The sequence below is a fragment of the Rhagoletis zephyria genome, unplaced genomic scaffold (genome assembly GCF_001687245.7).
Source record: "Rhagoletis zephyria isolate East Lansing unplaced genomic scaffold, Rhagoletis_zephyria_1.1 Rzeph_scaffold_06256, whole genome shotgun sequence".
Lineage (NCBI taxonomy): Eukaryota > Metazoa > Arthropoda > Insecta > Diptera > Tephritidae > Rhagoletis > Rhagoletis zephyria.
This window is the reverse complement of record NW_016163339.1, coordinates 20,967-30,428: the sequence shown is the minus strand read 5'-3', so window position 1 is coordinate 30,428 and position 9,462 is coordinate 20,967. Positions and strand designations below refer to the sequence as shown.

Below are 9,462 nucleotides of genomic sequence, written 5' to 3'. Positions count from 1 at the left end.
GAGCAGACGATACTGCAGACAACTTGCTGGATTGCTGACTGGTCACTTCACGTGGCACAAACACCTGACTGTGGTAGGCGTAAATGACAAGTCCATTTGCCCATCTTGCCTTGAAGAAGATGAGACGGTGGAACACTTTTTGTGCTTTTTGCTTGCTTGTTTATTTGCCATTGACTTTTTTAAACTCGTTATTACCTCCATTGTCAGTTTCTGAATTAAAAGTTTGGCCTAAAAAGCTTAGCCGTTTTGATATTTTAAGTTTTGTGTTTTAAAAATGTGACAAATATTTTTCGCCTCACTTTAAAACTCGGAGCGATAAAAATAAAAATGATGGCATTAACATAAGTAAACTATTTTACATATACTCCACGTGCAAAGTCATGAGAGAGGCGAACATTTGATGAGTTTATGGTGAAGATAATGTAAATCATGATACAAAAAAGAAGGTAGTTCCATTGTCACTTTTTCGTCGCCATATTAACAACCTGACAATTAAGCAGATTGTGGAATTTCGTGCTACCATATCCAATATCTAAAATCCTTTAAATTTTGTTATTCATTTTTGGTTTATTTAAAGCAATTTGTTCTTATTATCGAAATTTGAACAAGCAAACGGTCTTTTGTTGGGTATGGTTCGGTTATTTGTCCAATGATTTTGGGTTATTGTGTCCACACGCATATCCCAAATAAAAAAATGTGAATGGATTAAAGTTTGATTTAAAATAAAGATTTAAAATTTTCGAACACTAAATTGTTAATAAATTCGGTGTGAAATATGCACTTTTTTGTAAAAAAACACCGTGTGCCGGAGTTGGACAGATTAGGGTTATTTTTCCTAAGCGCGGCCGAAGGCCTCCAACGCGGAGAGGTATTCTGCGCGTAAGTCCTTTGGTTACCGAAACCCGAGCTTACATTTTCTGGCAAAATGCTAAGTTTACCACATTTTCAAATGGGTGCCGAGCGGTCGGAGAGGTGAAGGGTGACTTGCCCTAAAGTTTGGACCGTTCCCTTTCTAATGGGTGGAGTCATCAATTTTTTTCACACCCGCTCCATATTGAACAGTAAACTATATTTAAGGGATTCGCAAGCAACCATAAAAGTCGTATTATGAAATTTCACACCGTTAACAAAGTATTTGGTTGTGGTTTCAAGTCCTCTAAACATTTGTTAAGCCGTTCAAAACTTTACGACGCACGACAATAGGACACTTACGACACCTTGTGAACTCTAAATATGTATTAAATTCACACCGAAATGTATATATCTGAATCAATTATCTTCGGTATAGAAACCCGTAATAGTCCTGGCTAGATACATTGTAAAATAATCAGATGACAAAAAGACACAAAAAAGTTTGAAAACCCCTACATATACATATGTATATGTTCACTAAAATTTAATTAACCTAAATAGGAAGTGGTCATCGTATTTAGTGTAAAATTTAAACATCTACTTTTAACAGTTAATGTTATTAAAACTATTTTATACATAATCCCAAATTTATGATATAAAATCCCCTCTACCAAAAAGCTTAAATTAGGTAACGCCGCTTCGAATTTTTAACAATTGAGCAAAAGTTGTTTATTGAAACTACGTTCTTTTTTGTATCATGATGTAAATAACGCTAGCGATCGCAGTGCTCGTAAAAAATATAACTCTTTCGAGCGAGAGAGTATTTTGACGTATTTACGAGCTCTATTTTTTTAAATCTACAAGTGTTATAAATAGAACACAAGAAAATATTTTACTTTTATTTTGGCCACTCTGAGTTTAGTTTTTGAATTCACCCACGATGCAAATTTACATTGTTAGATCTAATTTTCACATTTCATTTTTTACGGGCTTTGGGAATATTTAGAAATGGATCAGCAGGGGGTCCACCGGGACCAGTCAATTTATGAAAGGGGTCTACGAGAAAAAAAGTTTGGGAACCTCTGGTCTACATAGAGAGCTGCACGATCACATAAAAAGGTAACATGTCCGACATAGCCTGCAGGTCAAGACGTCGGCGCTGGACTGATCCTTTTTTGTTTGTATTTGAATCAAATTTTTGCTTTATAAAAACTCGACAGGTCAGCACGACCATACTCATCGAGGAGCCATTTTAAACTGTACGTTTTTTTCTATATTCCTTTACGATATTTAATATCCTGTGCATTTTGGTTTTGCCTGGTGTTATAACACAGTTCAACAAAACTTTACCACCTGAGTGAGACACATCGTTTCTTGTATATTTTTTGGTTCTGAATCCAAATCTGGCCACAGAATTGCTCTAGCACGTCAGAGTTTTAGATATCCTAACCTCAAAGTGCCAAAAACACGGTTTTTGGCGATATTTGAGATTATATTATACAAAAATAAAAGAGTTTTCGGTACTTTAAGGTTAAGATATCTCAAAGTTATAACGTGCTAGAGCAATTCTGGGTCCAGATTTAGATTAAGCGCCGAAAAATCTACAAGAAACGATGTGGTTTCCACAGGTGATAAAAAAGTTAAAATTTGTCGAACTGTGTAATTTAATGGCATCTACACATTAAAAGTGGTTTACTACAAGGACACCACTTTCCGATTTCAAGGTATAACCCAATTTTGTATTGGCACAGGTAAAACCACAGCAGACTGTGTGCGTCTCCTTGAAAAACACCGCTACAGATACACCAATAAATGCACAATTTGAAGTATCGCGACATGCATTACAAATACCACAGCTCTTGGAGTGAAATACTTTCATCAGCGACTGTAAGTTAAAAGTTGTCTATTTATGAGGTTGAGGTGTGGCTATTTTTCAAAATGCTAAATTTAAACCTAAAAGATAATTTATATATGACCCTTAGCTTAGTACACTCACCGACATAAACGTACTACGAATACTACGTTTAGTCATTGTATCTCTAGTCAGTCAAATAATTCCATTCCCATATAAAATTTGCATAAACACCTCTAGGTGTCTGCTTTTAAATTCTTTACATTAAGAATGTACGATAGTTTCCTCTGCGGCATTCTCAGCATTTTCAGAAAGCCACCTCAAAAAGTATACCTAAAGAGTGCATGCATGTACATTGTACAATGTAAATATGTACATATGTACATATGTATGTATTGTCTTTTTTAATGCAACAGTTGCAGCCTCAGCCTTAATATGCATAAAATTACCATGACTCACCGGTCATTTAACAAAGAATTCTAAATTTTGTAGCATCCCTACGATTGACTTTTGAACTTCCCAGCCGGAAACTAGGTTTTTTATATCCTATGCGTATAAAAAGAGAAATAATAAACCGACGACAATGTAATTGTAATGACGTTAAGTAGCCGTACATAATGGGATCTAAACAGTAGCGTTGTGGCGAACAAAAAACTAAGCGACAATAGTTTTGACAAATACCAATAATAACAGTGAAAAATTTATGGCAAAGGTACAAAAGAGCAACAAATGGTATAGAATAACAAAGAACGTTCGCTAGAATTTTGTGGAGAGTTTATAAAACTCAGATGGAAGCGGCTAAAATGATCGGCGCAACGTTGTCAATAGGTTTGGTCAAATGTATCGATGCCCCGCTTTGGCTCACTAAATATTAGAAATTATGTATCAGCAAAGCTAATGATGCGTCGCGCACTTCCGTTTTGTCCGGACAGCGCAGGGGGAGATCTTCACAACATCCATATATGTACGTATGCACACATAAAGGTATTTATAATTTTTCCCACACGTTTATATAATTGATACGTTTGGACAGTGAGAACATCAGGCAGGCACATACATACATATGTATTTACCTTGCCACCAAAAAATCCTAAAGAGGAAAAGAGTGAATGAAATGCGGATTTTCGTCCGTTTACCGGGTCCATTTTCGGATGCTTTGATGATCCGTTTTTCCACTAAAGTGTGTGGCAGAAATGTGTGTACATAAAAGTACCGAAAATGGTTGTGAAACTGATATGCTTTTTAGCTGATTTTCTGAAATTTGTCTGATTGAATCCTTCATTCAATACGCTTCCTTCTGCACTTCATAGATGATTTTTCATAGTTGGAAAAAAATAAAAATTAATAAAGCGCCTGACGGCGTTCGAATCCGGCACCTTCTGGAAGCTAACAATTAGTAGCACGCTTCTCTGCATGCTCACCCGCTGCCTATTGAGTATTAATGCTTCCAAATGTTCAGCTTGAACAAATAAAATAAAATTATTTCATTCAAATAAACTGACTCTTGTCGAATGAAAATTTACGTGTATCTGCTGGCTGGATAATTGCGCACTATCGGCGTTTTGAAGTAAGAAATTAAGATGGTCGTTGAAAATCTTATTAGCAAGATATTGCCATAGCAAGTGCTATAAAAATGGTTAATTATACATATTATCTTGTCGTCTTTAATATTTCTCCAGTAGCTCGTTTCTGTAACAATTCTCTACCATGAATTCGCCGCCTTGTTATCTACTGCTAATGAGTATTAGAGAAGACGTATATTCTCTACTTGTAGAGAAATAATAGATAGTGAAGGGTTAAAGAAATGAGCTACAAATGTACATACATATGCATGTTATCAATAGCACTCCCATTTGCTAGTGATATTGTTTGCCGATAATGTTTATTTATTTATTTTTAGGAGTTTTTAATTAAAATATAGTACATAATCTAACAAACCAAATATGTATGTATAAGCCCAAGTTTAAAACTTTATAGAAAACTACGAAAGAATGCAACAAATTTTCACCCAAATTTCCACGATGTAGGGAGGGATGTATTCTATCATTCTTGCCAAATTTCAAACTTTTCTCTCAGAAGTGTTAGATTTTTTTTGAGTACACAGTTCTAAAGCCCATTCAATTTTAGTCCAATAATATGCAAGTCTCAAATGGCTAAAAATTACCGTTGATTTTTTAGAATTTTTTTCGCTGAAGGTTTTGCGGGTTTCTTCCATATAAAAATAAAAAGTGTTTATGCGATATATGGAAGCAAATGCCATACAAATAATAAAAAAAAATCAACGGTAATTCTTAGCTGTTTGAAACTTGCACATTATCAGACTAAAATTGAATGGGCTATAAAACTGTATACCCAAAAAAAATCTAACACTTCTGAGAAAACAGTTTAAAATTTGGGTGACAGTTTGTTGATTTTTTTGTAGTTTTTTACAAAGTTTTAAGCTTGGGTTTATATGGGTTTTATTAGAGAATAAACTGGGTTTTAATTGAACATTGATAAAAAAAATAATTAAACATAACGTCGTTTAAAGTACAAAACCGCGTATCGTGCAAAACCGCGTAACTGACATTTGCTGCCAAAAATTGGATTTGCTCACACAAGCTCTTGGCTCAATCCTTATTCATTCGTCCTGAAATATTCTAGCCAGAAATGCGATTGCTTTATAAAAAAAGATAACCATTTTGAAATATGAGTGTTTTTACTCTGTAGAAAATAATTAATGCAACCTCACATACGCGGTTTTGCATTATCGTGATATGCGGTTTTATACTTTAAACGACGATAAGTTGCAAACAATATCAATTTGATAGGGGTGATATGAGCGATACCGTATGTGTGTGTATTAGATCACGTCAACAAAAAAATAAAAAATCCTGCAATGCCGCCGGAACCCGATTCGAATTTTAGTATTTGCCATAGTATTGAGCCTCCATGAATATCCTCTATCTACGATAATTTTAAGAAGTCGCGCATCGATCGAACATTTGTTCTCTTCTTTGGAGGTCAATACAATTTTCTAAAATCAGTCAAAAGGCTCGTATTGTTGTATGTCGTAAACTTTAAACGCCTAAAAAATATATCAAGGGGGTTCGCAAAGTACCATCACAGTCATATTATGAATTTTTTCATAAACATTTATTTAAGCTTTTAAGGTTTACGACATACAACAAAAGGACACTTACGACACCGTTGTGAATCCCTCATATAAAAGTACAACTCCACAACAAGCTTTCAGGCTTTCAGCAATAGTTGAATTGTATATCTTAAAGCCTGAAAAGCCTGTTGTGGAGTTGTACTCTAATGGCCTAAATAAAGTAGGTTTAAAGAGCTTTATAAAATGACGTTTTCATACATTTTTCAGTTTATAAACCTTTTTTAAAGCTACTTTATTTTTTATGAATAAGGCCATAAGAATATTTTAATTACATGTCATTCAGGCCCGGACGCAAGGGGGAGGTTTGGGGGTTTAAATCCCCCTGTTTGGGGAAAATATGCATACAAATTTGTTTAATTTAGTTTACGATAATAATGGCAAAAAATATTTTAAAATCTCTGTAAACCTCTTTTATTGAGTTAGCCTAATGGTGACAACATAGTTTTTCCTTGCAATTAGGGGAACGAAGGATATTGTAGGTTCAGCGGCTATTGGAGACGACCTATTAAAAAAAAACGAGAATCATTTAAAATAGCAATTCAAGCAAAAATGAGCTCTGTGATGGGAAACCAATAAATATATAAAAAACATTGCAGTCTCATATTGTTTGAAAAAACATTATATGTAGTATTCAATGGATTTTTACCCCTTACGATAAAAGGATTGCGTCCACTTTAGGATTTAAGTTTTTAACTGATATGAAACGTACGTTATATATCAAGTTCTATATTTGCACTTTAAATGATTTTGTACTAAAAACTTTTTTTTTTGGGCTTTTAATGCTTATTATTTATGTTTTGAAACGTACAAAATTAAAAAAATACTCTAGCGAATATTGTGGCTTATTTGTATTTTTATTTTTTTATCATTTCCATAAATTTTATGGAATCATGATATGGATTGTCAGATGGCGAAAATTCATACACGAGCCGAATATATTCCGAATTGATTAGTTTTCGGNTCATATTGTTTGAAAAAACATTATATGTAGTATTCAATGGATTTTTACCCCTTACGNATATATTGTGTTTGAAAAAACATTATATGTAGTATTCAATGGATTTTTACCCCTTACGATAAAAGGATTGCGTCCACTTTAGGATTTAAGTTTTTAACTGATATGAAACGTACGTTATATATCAAGTTCTATATTTGCACTTTAAATGATTTTGTACTAAAAACTTTTTTTTTTTGGGCTTTTAATGCTTATTATTTATGTTTTGAAACGTACAAAATTAAAAAAATACTCTAGCGAATATTGTGGCTTATTTGTATTTTTATTTTTTTATCATTTCCATAAATTTTATGGAATCATGATATGGATTGTCAGATGGCGAAAATTCATACACGAGCCGAATATATTCCGAATTGATTAGTTTTCGGCATGAACGCCTTTTTTAACAAAGGCAATTAGTTTGATAGATTGTAATTCAAATACATAAGTTAGTGCTGTAATACGTATATGTATGATTGCAATAGGAGAACTTTGAATTTAAGATGAAAGATCTATTTTTGTACACTTCATTTTGAAACTTATAATAAACGTTCACAAATTCATCTTTATCTTCATCTTTATCGTTCATCTCAAATTTACTACGCGTAAGGCAAATTCTTCGGAAATGGAATACTCAAGTTTGTCGATTTTAAACCTAATTTCAATGTATTTCACACAGAAAATGAGGATTGTAACGAGCACCCTAGTATAGATTTAAGTTATTAGCGAAACCTAGTTGTCATACTTTAACTTTCATAACCAATCATGTAAATGAACTCATTCAATTGCAACTCTGAATTTATCCTTTGTATCAATGTCCATGAACCAAAAATACAAGATCACGTAAGAACGCGACGTTGTATTTGTAACTGGTTTTGAGAAAAAAGTTTGCGAAAGCGGGTTCGTCAGATGAACGAAAGACACAAGATCACGTAAGAAGAAGAGAGTGAAAAAGTCGATTTTTTAGCGGGTTCTACGCCATCTTGTTTCACTGGAAAACGAGCGAAAAGTAAACAAAGAAAAGAAAACAACGAAAACCAAAATTAGCCAAAATTATTGTCAGCCACTTTAACCGCACAATTTAGGTAAAATGATGCAACAAAATGCTTTCAAATGTATTGTCATGTTGAATTAACTCTTCTTTACTTGAATAAAAGTGTAAAATAGTGGTGCTTGTGATGTAAACAAACGCTCAGCTGACGAACCCGCTTTCGCAAACTTTTTTCTCAAAACCAGTTACAAATACAACGTCGCGTTCTTACGTGATCTTGTATTTTTGGTTCATGNGTAGAACCCGCTAAAAAATCGACTTTTTTCACTCTCTTCTTCTTACGTGATCTTGTGTCTTTCGTTCATGTCAATGTCATGAACGAAGATGTATCATCTATCAATGTTAATTTTTAAGACTATAAGCAGTGACAGGGATGATAAATGAGTTTTTTAATTTTGTACCAAATCACTAAAAGAAAGTGTACTAAATATGCCGACAGAGTACCAACATTTAAAACGCTATGCATACATTGTTACATATACATATGTTTTTAGATTTTCTGTATACAAATCATGATATAAAACATAGCATCTTGCGAAGTGGGGGAAATCGAGAGCGCAAAATGACACTGAGATCTGCCAATTTCTGTTGGAAAAAAAACTGCGAAAACTTACAAGTAAAAAATTTCTGCTGATCACAAACATGTGTTCGTTAATAAACAAAAGAAAGGAAGAAAAGTTTAGTTTAGTTAATTTACTATTAATCTCTAATTTTCTAATTTTAGTATGTCAACTATGGTTGTCGTATAAAATTTTCCAATTGTACCATATTTTTCCCAGAAATATACCAAAATAGATAATAATACTGTAAGTTTCTGACCGAATTTGTCAGTTGATCGTTAAAACGAAAATGGGATAATTTTAAAGGCACATTTGTAGCTATATCTACTTAATTTTTGTGAAACAAGGAAGCGTGCTTGAAGGAGATTCTTTTATTTTTGAATGCGTCATGATGTGGCATCAAAAATATTTGTTAGAAAAAAAACTTATTCATTCTGAGATAATTCAATTATATGTTAAAAAAAATTTTCCTATACAAAAGTATTCAATACTAAAAAAATTCCAAATCGGGGACAATGCACCAAACGGATAATACAAATGGACCACCTATTGCAACTGTGAAAGTGATCAGCTGTTTCGAAGATTGTAAGTTATTGCAAATTTTGCAAACTGCTCAGAATTTTTTTTGGAGAATACAAAAATACTCCTACCAAATTTAACTATCAGAAAGTCAGAATGGCGTAAGTTGCAAGTTTTTACTGGTTTTGCGTTCAATAACTTTTTCTGATAATTTTGTCTTCCCATCAATTTTACTCGCCATGATTCTTTTATACTCTCGCCGCTAGTACTTTGTGGAAAATTTTGTGATTAGACCTTTAGACAGCTGTTTTTTTTTTTTTAAAGAGTTTCGTTTTTAATAAACGTCACGTATTTACTTAAATAAGGTAGAAAAAAATTACTATATTTTTATGCACATAAATTCAAATCTCCAAGTAAATAGAATTCGACATAATTGTGGTGCAGTACCGTATCTTGACAAAAATGTCGACGTAGTATCAA

At 33.2% G+C, this 9,462-nt stretch overlaps 1 long non-coding RNA gene across 1 annotated transcript; it reads left to right on the top strand.

Moving 5' to 3' along the window:
• Positions 1-580: 580 nt before the first annotated feature.
• Positions 581-7,503, top strand: LOC108372999 (uncharacterized). The gene is made up of 3 exons (XR_001848916.1): positions 581-667; positions 2,835-2,838; positions 7,492-7,503. It is a non-coding gene; the product is annotated as an uncharacterized LOC108372999 (long non-coding RNA).
• The last annotated feature ends 1,959 nt before the right edge of the window (positions 7,504-9,462 follow it).